The 12,859-nt window shown below is 43.0% G+C and overlaps 1 protein-coding gene across 4 annotated transcripts in view; it reads right to left on the bottom strand.

Annotated features, from left to right (window-relative positions):
• Positions 1–12,235, bottom strand: part of GLIS3 (GLIS family zinc finger 3) — a 483,088-nt gene extending 470,853 nt beyond the window's left edge. Inside the window, exon 1 of one of the 4 annotated variants that reach the window (XM_062208328.1) lies at positions 12,141–12,235. The gene's annotated coding sequence lies outside the window, so the exon portion shown is untranslated. Of the gene's footprint in view, positions 1–10,566; positions 10,650–12,140 lie in introns of those variants that run through there. The other 3 variants (XM_062208326.1, XM_062208330.1, XM_062208327.1) reach the window with 3 other exon arrangements.
• Positions 12,236–12,859: the final 624 nt, after the last annotated feature.

The following is a 12,859-nucleotide window of genomic DNA, read 5'->3' as shown; positions in this document are numbered from 1 at the left end:
TTACTACCACAAATGTGATGTTAGTATTCCACAATTCCTTTAAAGAGGCTCCTCCCTTCTTGATAGCCAGCTCCCTGAAATGCATGCAGTGAGGCAGCCAGCTACTATGGTAGTGGCACCACCTCAACTCTATGATAGCATAGTCACAATTTGCCTTTTATATAGATATTATAGGCATGGAAAGAAGCCAAAGCTGAACAAACACAGGAAATAAGGATTCAGTGCAAAGCAACAGTGACCAGGTATCTTCAACTAGATGGCTCCTACTATGTATGATCCACTTAAGGTCTTACACAAATATTTTCAACTCAACTCCCAAATAAATGACTCCATAAATCATCACAGAAAATATATGGAGTGAAAACTTTTTGTGAAGGATTTTTTTTTTTCTTTCATCATAGCGGAAAGCCTAAAACATTTTTAGTTTTCAACTCAAGCACTCACCATACCTTCAACAAAGTGTGCCTGTGTTAAGGAACATCAAAAATAATTAACAATATGAATTTTGGAGTATTTTTATCATTTTTACCAATTCTATACTTTATTAAGAATTCCATCACTCTGTGACACTTCATGCTATCATGCCATCCACTCCAAGGAAATATTTAGTAGTGTTCCTCTAAGCCAGGTCTCACCTCTGCCCATTGCCCTGCATGACAATCTCTATAAACAGACAAATACATTCAGGTTATCCAAACCTGAATCATTTAAGTTTATTAATGGAATAATGAAACACAGAACCTGTTACCAGACTGATTTGTTAAGATTTTTTCTTTTTACACTGGAAAAAATCCAATGCCTTTTCTTTTGGGTCCAAGTAGGAGAAGTAGAGAGTATTACCAGCTGGCATGTTCATTCATTGGTTCATCATGAGCAAGAGTCATTGAATGTCTCGAGCTCTGTCAGATGAAATTGGCCATCTATCCTCCACTCATTGATAAAACAGTGTTTCCAAGCAGTCTGAACCCCGCAGAAGAAAGCGCTTATTCAGTTCTCTACAACAACAAAAAAAGATGTCATATTGGCAATTTCTTGAAAATAAAGAATTGTCCAACATGACTGGAAATATGAGTCACTGAGACCATGGTTCAAGTGACAAGTGTCTGCAGATTTGTAGACTGTGCCCATTTCCAGGTTTTTAAAAATAAGAGAGTCATTTTGGCAGGAAGATCACATGCAAGCAGGAATTCTCATCAAAAATATGGATAAAAACACCTAAGAGTACTTAGCACTACACACAATCATTAAGAAGGTGAGTCTGCAAGAAGGAAAAATAATTACAGCACTGAGAACTTAATCAGGCATTCACACTTGTCTGTCTCGCACTGAATATTTATTTTTTTTATAAACTGCATGCCTGTTTGAAATACCATGAGGTTGAAAGTAAAAACAACAGCAACTTACACTTAAATTTTATGGGCAGAAAAACATTATCCTGAGAGTAAAGTGATTAATACCATAGAAAACAATAACATGCAACTGAGCAAAACCAGTCTCAAGACAAAACAAAAAGAAACTACACGTGAAAAATGCCTGTAATTCCAGTTTTCACATTAATCATGTCAACAGATTTTTTTTCAAGCATTAGATACCAGAATGTAAAAATCATTTTTTTTTCTATTCACATTACAATACTTTTAAAGACCTTTTAGCTAGGTCATACAATCAAGATAGAATCGAAGTCCACCTGGTAACTAAGACTAAACTGCTAACTTTTAAGAAAGACACAGCTTCTCAGAGTTACAGTGAAAAGAGCACTCAAAAAGTCAAGATACCTGAGTTCTACTTCTGGCAAATCTTTTATCACTTCTTTGGACTTGTAGTTTTTCATCCATAAAAAGTTGAGAAGGTTGACTAGAATCACCACATTCTCTTGAAATAATGTTATTCTAGGTAATTTGGGTAAGGAATATTATAAAAAGTATCCACTTACACCAATCAATAAATACACAGATTTTATACCTATAGCACTTGAATATAGGAAAACCCAGTAGACATGCAAGCAAAGATAACAGCAACCTCTACTAAGTCTATCACAGATTTTATACCTATAGCACTTGAATATAGGAAAACCCAGTAGACATGCAAGCAAAGATAACAGCAACCTCTACTAAGTCTATCAAAGCAAGAGCTGATAGGAAAGCTCTCCTGCCCACAGTGTGCTGAAAGGCAACACTAACATGAAAAATGAATTTAAGGTTAAATTTAGACTTTGCCAAAAATGTGCAACCACAACTAATCAGTATCAACATCCTAAGTGACAGTATTTGACTACATGATCATCTTTCTACTGAAAACCTTGATCAAATTATCCAGCATCTTCCCTTTTGTCCTCCACCCAATTACTCTACCCCAGGCTATCAACAGAAGAAAAAGAAAAGGCAAAAATAATCCAGAAGTATAGATTTAGAGAATCTGATATCTGACATATTGACATCTTTAAATTTTTAATATTCCATTGGTTCACACAATGAAAATGTTCATTCTGCTAATATGAGTCAACATGAGACTTAATAAATCTTTCCTTTTGACCACTTTGAAACTCAACACACTCCTGTAAATCAGGTTTGAGAGGAAATTACTTAACCCCTAAGGAAACTAAGGCACAAAACAATTTAATAATTCCACAATTTTCTGGAAAAGCATAAGTTTCATCAAAATATAAAATCATAACTCTACCTTCTACCCAAGGCCCCAGGAATTATTTTTCAAGGAGTAAAAATTAAACAAGCAAGAGCAATGTTAATGCACCCATTCAAGAAAATTCCAAAAACAGGCGTTCTATAATGCCTATTTACAACCGAAAAGGCCCTTTCTTGGTAAATATCATTAATAGACTCATCTAGAGTCATAATTCATCTGATGAGCCAGTTAATTATTAATTTTCATACATCATTTCATTTCCTTAGGCTACATTTAGCCTTTGTTACATTTTCCATTCCTTATGCCACAAGCATTTCTTACTCTGAATAGAAAACCTGATAATGAGGCACAAAATACTGGTCAGCAAACAAACTGCTCCTGAGTCTGCTTCTTATATGTAGGTCTAAGCCATCTAAAAGAGTTTTTATTGATTCTTTTGGTTTTTTTCCTTCTGAGTTAATGATTGTATAATTTCATTAACACTGCCTTTTCAACATCGTTGCCTTGATCGTTAATAGGCCCATGCAATTCCCATGGGTTTCTCTTGTTACAGCTTTTGTGGCCAGAAGAATATAGAAATGAAAAGCCTATTGATAGATACCATAAGTTATTCTCATGCACGGCTGCAATGTGAAGCACATTTTGCAATTCAATCAAGGACAGATAGAGCTGAATGTTCTTAGATCCCAGGAGTTCATTTTAATAAGCAGAATGTACCTTGTCCTAACACAGGTGACTGACTCCTCAGAAAAGATTGTATAAACAAAACCCAATCATGTAAGTCATTTTATTGGCAACAATATAAACAAAGCTATATTAGATGTCACCAATAAATCAAAATTATTCTTGTCTGCAATTTTAACAAGAGGAAAGTGCAAACATGCGCCTGTGAAGCCAGAGGATATTATAGAGGAAATGTATTGGATGTGTACAATAGCATTGCTCTAAATTGAAACTGGAAGGTGCTATATTACAATAAAGTAACCTACAACAAGGTATAGCTGATCACTGCTGTGTTTCACTTACTTTATTCCATGAAATCAACATTTTCACAGAATGTACAACAGAAGTTACAAAAAAACAGCTCGCTATGATAATTCCTCCTTACTGAGATGTAGAACAAAAGTTAGGCAGTTTACACCTAATAATTAGTATTCATGGACCTATTCACTTGGATACTCCCAAGGCCTAATGTCAGTAATTCTAAGAATGTTAGCATATTTATTCTGAATACTAATATGTACTGCTGATACTCAAGCAATATAATCAGCAATTAGATGAAATCAAAGAGGTTTCATTCTGTTACACCAAATAAAAATATGAAGCCAAATCGGTGTAGCCTCCAGAGAGTCACAACCATCCTTCCAAAGACCACTCAGAAAAGATAATGTAACAAACATCACAGATAATATAATGAACAGCATAGATCCCATCTAATGTAAATACTGATTTAATTTCATCTGTGGTTCAAACCCTTAGCTATCTTATTACAAATATTTCAACTTTGTAATTTTTATGCTTTATAAAATGTCCTCAAAAATGAAAATAATCTCTCCTAAATTTGAGGCAGTGTCATTATTAATTTAAATTAATGGCTATGAAGTTCAAAATAAGAATAAGAAACATGGCAAGATAGAAAGAAGGGAAAGGAAGGGTAAAAAGAAAGGAAAGAAGTGAGGAAAAACACAGAATTTGGCCAAGACCAATTCAGGAATTTATCTCCAGTTAGTCAATCCTAACAACAAGAAATCAGAAGCAGCACTGAGAACCATCTACACAATGAAAATTATTACAGATTGTTGGAACAAAGTCAGGACCTTCAGGAAAATACTGCTGGAGGGCAGTATTAAAAGTTCGATAACCTCGCTTAGAATCCACTTTCCACACTTCAGTGCATCTATGTAACTCTCATATCCTCCTATTTCACTCAGTGTCACTACTTTTAGTAGTAATTACTTAGAAGAGTTTCATTTACTTTGCCTCAGTAATTAACTCATCAATGAGAACAGAAAGAACGAGAAAACTGTGGCCCTACCAAAAATGGCAAAAGAGAAAGAAATGACTAGAGATTTCCTGGTCAAGTACAAGAAATCACGAAGTGAAAATTAACTTGGAACCAAAAATATTTTAAGACAAACATAATAAAACTTTAGAAAGGTAAGAATGCCTCAGCCCATGCACTGGACCAGTTAGGTATCAATACACTATAAATTCCTAGATCTATGTGTAAAGAAGTATTCTTTCTAAAACACTGTTTTTCAAACTGGGTTGTAATTCATTGGTGGTCCATAAAATCAATTATTCAACAGAGAAAGCTTTTTTAATGAAAGAAAGCCAAATAAAATAAAATATGAGAAGTTATCATAATAAAAATAAAATATTAATGGTCATAAATTACTTCAGTTATTTGTAGGTAGACATATCAACACGTTTATAGGCATATATTATGTTCTGAGTAACACAATACATATATGAGATGTCTTCAAAAAGTTCACGGAGGGTCCAGTGTTGTGGCACTGTAAGTTAAGCCACCACCTGCAATGTGAGTATCCCCTGTTGGGTGCCAGTTCAAGTCCAGGCTACTCCACTTCCAGTCCAGCTCCCTGCTAATGCACCTGGGAAAACAGTGGAAGATGGCCCAAGTCCTTGGGCCCCTGCACTCACATGGGAGACATGAATGGAGTTCCAGACTCTGGCTTCAGCCTGGCGCAATCCCAGCTCCAGCAGCTATTTGGGGAGTGAATCAGATGGAAGATGTCTCTCTCTAGACAGAAGATCTCTCTCTCTCTCTCTCTCTCTCTCTCTCTCTCTCTGTCTCCCCTCTCACTCTGTAACTCTTTCAAATAAATAAATATCTTTTTTAAAGTTCATGGAACATGTATATTATGGATTTCAAAAATGTTTACACCAAAATAAGCTTGTCTTTTTAATTCACTGTTTCCATGAACATTTTGATGTCTCTCTATTTTATGGTAGGTCACAGTCAAAACAGCATTATAAAAGCTACATTATAAAAACATCCGGTCTATTTGCCTATCCAAGTATCTACAAAGAACAGCTGCAGGTATACATAGAGTTGAACAAAGTAAAATAAATCCCAAAAATAGATCTTTTAAAAAGATTTCATAATTCCATTATTAGCTTTATAAAAAAAATGAGGATTAAATAATATGAAACCACATTTCCACCACTGCTGTTTTTCCCTATGGCTTCTACTTAGTAAATATCAGTTGATCAACTGTGCTCAGTAAGTAATAACTGATCAAACAACTAACAATCAGGATCAACATGATGGACAATTTTACATCACCTTCATTACAGAGGGTAGACCTCTGGAATGAAACAGTGCATTTATAACACAAAAGGGGGAATGTTTAAATTAACTCATAACTGTCTTTGAGAATTGAGTTTTTCAAAATGTGTTCTTAATATGAGTTAACCATCAGACTCCAAGAAGAGGAATTGGAATGGAAAAATGAACACACTCCCTATGATGTCACTGCTGAATTAATTACCTGAATTGCAGAGTGAGCACCACATGGCCATGGTTTGAGACACAAAGACTTCTTCTTCATAAATATAAAAGCAAAGCAACTGGCTGAAGATTTTTCTTTAAAAAAAAATCATCCTCACTCAAGGAAGTACATAGGTAGTAAAATAAGGCAAAAGAAAAAGAGCATTATTTAGTCTGTACAACTAACCACTTAGTTCACGTGAATAGCTATTTTCAAGGCTAAAAGTCACAATCCTTTCAAAGGGGTAATAAATATCTACCTACAGAAGATTCTAGAAATAAAATTTCTCACTCCCTAAACCAGATATTTAAACATACTAAAGTGCCTCTATCACACATGAATCTGAGTGATTTCTTTCCTTTAGTGTGGTTATAGCCTTCAAAGTGACCAATATAGCTATTTTTAGCTGTTGGTAGACAGAAGTTTTGCACAACTTAAATTATGTTTCAATGACATCATGATAGAAGTATGAATGTCCACAACAATGACTAGGCCCTTAACCAACATGACAACATATTTATTAAAAAAAAAAAAAAACTTTTAAACATCCATGAGTGACTCAGCCAAGTTACAGACAGAAGTGGAATCTATTGGTCATGCTGAAAAGGTTGGGAAAACATTAATCCATTTCTTCACACACAAGAATAACAAAATTTCATACACAGTCCTGACATCTGGTTAGTTTTCTGTGTACAGTATTCAGCAGGCCTAGAAATGAAACTTCAGAGACCTGACTCAGAATTTCAGAAATAAATGATGTTCAGGAAGTCTGAACTCTATCACGGCACCTACAACGGGCTCTGATCTTGCAATGTGACCCTATCAGACCATCTGCAGTTCAGCAAGGCTTGCTACACTTGAAGGAGTAGGTAGCCATTCATGTTCTTGGCCTAGAAGAGATCGCATCAGACAAGAGTGGCCCCACCAGCTTAATTTGTCTCCAGTTTATTTGCCCTCAGCTGTGTACTGACTTCTAGATTTAAGTTTTACAGACAACCCCCTGATTGTTTTTCTCATAGTGGAACACAACTGGCTCCTGTTCTTGTTCATCCTACATACTACCTTAGAGACGTCCTCAATGGTTTTTCCATTCCCTTCTTCTGTCTTCTTTCTAGAACCTACTAACCCTCTTAGCCCACCCCAAATATCCACCTATGTCTGCCTGATCTGTTCTTGGTCCCCACAGCTCAGATCTGTAAATGGGGATAATTATGCATTGTCTATAGTTCACAACGTTACAAAAGACTGAGAAAATGCATGTCACATGCTTAGCACAGTGTTTAATACATAAAAGGACCTGAAAAACATGAAAGTACCTTACTTTCCACACCTCTCTTTTCACACTCCTTTCTCCATTGCATTATAGTTATACGTCTGTACTTGTCTCCATGTCTACATTCTAATTTCATTTAGCTTTTGGAGTGACATCTGATTTTTCTTGGAACTTTCTCCAGCACTTATATGTATGAAGACTGTCTTCTATAAAACCTACATATTACATTTTTCATACTATATTTACCACACCTATTCTTAGACTGAATTTGTATATTCACATATATTTATTATATTTATATTATTCACATTTTCTTGATCATTTATACTTAAAATACAGTATTGGCAAAATATGTAGTTATATCCCACATTTAGGACTTATTACTCAAATACAATATAAGTGAAGTATGACCATACAATCCTGAATCCCACGATCCCATGCTCTATAGCTTATGAAACCAAGTTAGCCTAGTTCCTTGTCTACTCCTCCTGGTCTACTACTAGCAACTACTTTTTCCATCGAGAAAAAGTAGCAAGGAAATTCTATTTCACTCTTCTGGACAAGCACATTATTCTTGCCTTTGCTTGGCATAAAGGTGAACAGCAAAAAATCCTAGCAAAATGCTGCCACATGAAGAGTCAGTCCAATGCTGAAATCAGGCACCTCGTCTATAGTGGGTGCTGTTGGACCTCACAGTGGGCCTGCAAATGCATCCTGGGTTGCCATGGAAGAAGCAGCCCCTACTTAGCTACACTGGGGCCACACCAGACATTTCACTGATTCCTGTTCAGTGTCCCTATCCACACAGTCATCAGGACGTAAATATGGCATCTGTTTCCTTAGTGTTCTTCCTTAATTCTATCATATTAAGTAATGCCTGACCAACTAATTTCTCCAAGCCAAAGTGTCCCATTATCCTTAAAGGCGGTTTGTCAAAGGAAAGAAGCCAGACCTAAGAGTACATATTGAATCATTCCATTTACATAGGGTATTAAAAATAGGCAAAATGAATGTATCCATTAGAAGGCAGGCAGTGGAGTTTAGGAGGTGGTAATCACGGTACTGGAATATGAGATATGTTTACTGTGTGTTAACTATGTTCTGTTCCTTGACAGACATATATCTAGTGTGTGAAAATTCACTGAATTTAACACAGGAATCCTATTCTGTAGAGATATTTCATTTTATCTCAAATTTAAAACTGGCTTTTATGTCAACTATGCCTCAAGTGAGAAACTAGGAAAACTTGGAACTAGTACATCTTTTAATCAAGCCACTTGTTAACATCAAGGTTTTAGTATGTCTCATCACCCTTGATTGAAAGGGGTAACACACTTTGATTGCATAGATGTAACCATGTGCTTTTTTCCCCGAGTCCTGATCAAGTCTATGACCAATGTAACTTAAGGCAAAGTTAGAGTTAAGTCCTGTCTTTCCACCTTATTTGCAATATAATATCCTCTACAGAAAACAACTACAAAAAACCAGAAATGGCTTCTCCAGGGACATAACATGCATGGGATCCTACTCCTGAATTATCTCCTTCAAGAAGCACCACATCTGGAAGCTGGGAGACTCACTAATTGACTTTCACCTTCAAAGACCAGTAACTACAACATAAGAGGGGCAAGAGCAGCAAGAACATCCTGAGACTTTATTTATTCCAGAAGAGAACACTAAAGGGGAGTAGGGGGAGCAAAGGCTGGAGTGAGCTGTCTTCTGAAATGAAGGAAAGATCCTCTCCTACCACATACAGGAAGCAGGGCTGAAACAAAACATTCATTTGGTATTTTTCAACCCCATCCTGCCTATTTGAGTCCAGTAGGAATTTGACCCACTAGGTAGACACTGGAGTGCATCCAAACAAAAGAGATCACTTCCTCCCAGGCTAGTTAACCAACACCAGGTATTCAACCTCTGATATCTTGACTTCTAATAAGGAACAAGGGTGGAATCAGGGAATCAGAGAAATGATGTTCTCCCAAATGGGCCCACAGTGAACCAAGCAGAGAGTGGATTATGGCTGCAGCAGTGAGATTTAATTGTTCATACTCAAGGACTTGCTGAGGCCCTGGGGCTCCAAAGTAAAGGAAATAAACCACCAACAAGGAAAGGTGCTTTGGAAATAACAGGAAAAGAAATGTCCCCTGCCCTTTCTTTCAAAAGGTAGTACTGGAACTAATCTGCCCGCCCAGCCAACTACAGAAAATGCAAGAAAACTGTAGCGTGCTTAAAGATGATCCATAAATTCAGCAAAGTCTCAGTTGCAAAAATAGCACACACTATCACAGACTCCTGTCTCCAGAATCTCTTCAACCTCTCTGTGAACAACCCTCAACATGGCAGATCCTTTCTCCGCACAGTGTTGCAGGCCGCACCTGATTCAAGCAGCACACCGGGCAGAGGCAGGAGAAAATCAAGTTTGAACCATCACCACCACCACCTCAAAAGAAAAATGTTGCCCTGTCTATTCTAAAAGGGGAGGTCCAGCGGGGAGCAAGGCCGAGGGCAGAAACGGGAGACTGGCTACATCCCAAGGCAGAAACCATGGCTCATGGACGCTCTCTGAGGGGGACAGAAGCCTTTGCATCTGCCTTGGGTTCACCTTCTGGCCAAGAAATGCTCTTCAAACTGGGAACTGGACGTCTTAAGTGTCTTCCCCGCGTCTGACAATTTGGCTGCGAGATCCCGAGCAAAACCCTTAACGTCTCTAGGTCCCCAATACCTTCACGTGTAGGCCAGAACCGGCTCAGGCCCCTTCTAACTTTGTTTACACAGCACTTGAGATTCTAAGTCCCTTAACCTAAAGGGAACTGCTCCACTGGAGGGAGCTGCAGAACTTCCCTTTCCCTGGGGCCCCAACTCTCCAGAGATGCTGGCGTGGGGACAGGGTGCTGAGCCCTTCCAGAAGAGGGCCCAGACGACGGGAGTCCAGTCTCTACCGACCCTGCGCCTCCCTGCGACGCCGGAAGTAACCCCAGATCTCCTGCCCCGGGTTCAGAGGGTGCTGAGATGAGAGCCCGACAGAAACCGGGGACGCCGGGAGTGAGGGAAGGTGAGGCACAGAGAGCAGCGCAGCCGGGTAGAGGGGCGCGCGGTACGCCAGGAGGAGGGCAGCCCTCGTAGCTTCCTTACCCCACAAGCGTGGTCTGCTGGGGTCCCAAGCCCTGGCCCCTGGGCTCCCCGGCGCGGAGCGAGGGGCGGATCCGGAGGCGGAGGCGGCGGGGCCCGGCAGGGTGCGCGCTGCCGCGACCCCGTCACTCCCCCGCCGCCTCCGCCCCTAACCCTCAGCCCCGTCCGCGAGCGAGCGAACGCAGCAAAACAAAACAAACTCGTGCCGGCTTCCTGTTGTGCAACTCAGTCCTGAGTAAGTCGGGGCTGAAAGGGCGCCGCCGCCGGCCCGCGTCTCGGAAACCCGCACGGACGGCGGGGGACCCGCGCGTGCTGCGGAACCTGCCCGAGCCCGGGGGAAGCCCGGGCCCGGCTCGCCGCGCCCCAGAGCGCACGGGCTCAGCCTCTGGCCAGGAGCGCCTCTCGGACAAGCGTCCCGGCGCTCCGGTGTCCTTTTCCCTCTCGCCTCCCAAATACCCTCCCCCCCCCACACACCTCCAAAAAATCTGAAGTCGGAGCCAGAAACTGTCCCCAAAGTTTCTTCCTCCGGGGACCTAATTGAATCATCCATAGGATGACAAATCCGCCGGGGCCAAGATTTCCAGACATTTGGGTGACTTCCCCGACCCCGAAGTGACTTGTCAGCTCCAGTGAGTAACTTGGGACAGTCGCTTGGGGCAAGGTGTGTGTCTAGGAGAGAGCCCGGCGGCTCACTCACGCTTTCCAGAGAGCGGCCCCGGCCCACTTCAAAACACACACAGGGTCATTTATAGGGCCTGGAGCCGTGCGCAGGACAAAGTCCCCGAGACTGAGACATTTTCCAAACACGGCTGACATTTCGGCGGGCCCATGAAAACGTAAACGCGAGGTGACGAGCCCGGCGGGGAGCGTTCGCGTCTGAGCCTTGTCTGCGCCCTTGCGCGGGGGAGGTGACAGTGCCAGACCTGCGACCGCTGGCGCCGGCCCGCTCTCCGCCACTCACACGCCTAACACCCCGCCCCGAGGGTCTCCGGGCACCAGAGGGACGCCGGCTTGGGGGAAGCACACGCGTGGGAAAATAAAAAAGCCTTCGTGGTGCTACGCAGACACGTGGGACCCGAACAGGCAACTACAGCCCGGTGTGTGCGCGGCCGATCTCACGTCACCCCATCAGTGCCCACTGAGCCAAAATCTCTCTCTGTGGGCACTCGAGGTGGCGTGCACCCTGCCCATGCGCCCTGTAACTTGCCCTGGTTTTGTAGCCCTCTGAGACCTGTAATGTAAGAAGAGAAAGAAAACTCTTCCTAATGAGCGAAACTTCCAAACCTGTTGGTGTCTTCCTACACTGGGCACTCGTAGGTAACTGGCAAGAACCCAGCTTGATCGCCTCCCAGTTAGGTGTTGCTATCTCTATCCCAACAGACGTTTCGAGAAGATCTAAGAATCGGGGGGCTGGAGCCCACGTATCCTTAAACCCGCGCAAACGCCGCCCGCTCAGCGTGGAAAACTATTCCAAGCCCCCCGTTGGCGGCTCTGAGCCCAAAGCTCCCGCAACTCTCGAGCGCCAGGGTTCTCCCGGTCACTCGCCTGCGAGCAGAGTTCCTGCGGCGTCCACTTACCTGGTAACCGGGATTTCCACAACAAAGCCCGGCGTGCGGGTCCCTTCCCCCGGCCAGCCTGCGCGAGTGACAGCGGGCGGCCAGCGCTGGAGAGGAGTTACTGGGGCTCCAGGCTTCAGCACGCTCGGCGGGCTCTGCCTCCTTCGGAGCTGAACACTTGCATCTCAGCCGGGGGACAGAGCACGGAAACCGGGCCCGAGTGCCGTGTGTGCGCGCGCGGCTGCGAGGGCAGCGGCGGCAGGGGGAGGAGGCGGCGGCAGGGGGGTGGTTGGACCCTCGGCATCAGCTCATTTTCCCCCCTGCTGCACACACGCGCTCGCAAAGAATGTTTTCAAAAAGTTGGGTTGCGACTTTGTGCCTCGTCTGTCCTGCTCATCCTCGCCCCGGGCCGGCGGATGCGTCGGGGGGCCAGCCCGGGATGCGGGCTAACTGCTGCCGGCGGATCCCGTAAAGAGGAGCGCCGGGCCGAACCTGGACGGCGGCGGACCGCGAACCCCGGCGTGCGGGGAGGGGCGGCGGTGGCGGCTCCCGGCGCCTGTGCCCGTGCGCGCCGCGCTCTGGGCTGCCCGGGCGGCGCAGTGTGGACGCGCTGCACGGCAGAGGGGAAGAGGGAAGAGGGAGGGAGGGAGGCGGCCCGGCGAGGAGTGTGGATGTGTGTGCGGCCGCGAGGGCCGGCCTGCAGCCAGCTGCTTCCTGAGTGCGAGCGCCGGAGGGGGAGG

Source organism: Lepus europaeus, chromosome 12 (assembly GCF_033115175.1).
Source record: "Lepus europaeus isolate LE1 chromosome 12, mLepTim1.pri, whole genome shotgun sequence".
Classification (NCBI taxonomy): domain Eukaryota; kingdom Metazoa; phylum Chordata; class Mammalia; order Lagomorpha; family Leporidae; genus Lepus; species Lepus europaeus.
Note: the sequence above shows the minus strand (reverse complement) of the source record. Positions and strands in the feature narration are given on the sequence as shown.